This window comes from Pavona decussata, unplaced genomic scaffold (genome assembly GCF_977016875.1).
Source record: "Pavona decussata unplaced genomic scaffold, jaPavDecu1.1 SCAFFOLD_602, whole genome shotgun sequence".
In the NCBI taxonomy this organism is placed as follows: Eukaryota; Metazoa; Cnidaria; class Anthozoa; order Scleractinia; family Agariciidae; genus Pavona; species Pavona decussata.
This window is the reverse complement of record NW_028145860.1, coordinates 2,855,087-2,855,798: the sequence shown is the minus strand read 5'-3', so window position 1 is coordinate 2,855,798 and position 712 is coordinate 2,855,087. Positions and strand designations below refer to the sequence as shown.

Sequence of the window (712 nt, the reverse complement as noted above, 5' to 3'; positions counted from 1 at the left end):
GATAATTTGATGATTTTATAGCTTACCTTTTTGAGTGACAGAAAATCTCCAATATTGACTAAACGGCAGGTGTTGAAAGTTCACAAAAAAATGGCTTCGTGAGTTCGCAGTCAGTTGTGAAAAGTAAAAAACAATTGTCGAAGCGAATTTGCCAACAAAGGTATAAATTCCACATTCTGGCCTATAAGTTTGTGTTGCGAAAACAAAACTTTCACTTCATGTCAGAACGTATGAAAGTAGTTCTTTCGAAAAACTGTTTCGCGTATAATTCTTCCTGTGTAGGCAAGCACTTGGAGACAATTAGGCTGTGACATTCGTGAATGAAAATTACACTGCGTCAATTTCTAACAAACGAAACACAGCCCAGGTTGATTGATTTCAAAAGCTGATAAACGAAAGAGAGTCCCTCGCCCGTGTACAGCCTGTTTCCATGGTAATTAATTAATCACCAGTCGATCGTAAGTTTTAGATAAAAGCGGTAGTGGGTAAGCACCCTTCAGCGGCGGTGACGCGAAGTTTCGCTGGTTTTCATCCGTGCTATAGTGACAATGGACTCCTTTTAACATTTAATATCAGCTTTCTTCATGGGGAGCAGGGATGGCACAGAGAGCACTCACTTCCCGCCAACGCCACTCTGCGTCATATATGGGTTGAGTTTGTTGTTGGTTCTCGTTTTGCTCCGGGGGGGTTTTCTCTAAGTTCTCTGATTTTC

The 712-nt window shown here is 41.3% G+C and overlaps 1 long non-coding RNA gene across 1 annotated transcript in view; it reads left to right on the top strand.

Moving 5' to 3' along the window:
• LOC146449384 (uncharacterized) overlaps positions 1–712 on the top strand; it is a 58,627-nt gene that overhangs the window by 20,626 nt on the left and 37,289 nt on the right. The window lies entirely within an intron of this gene.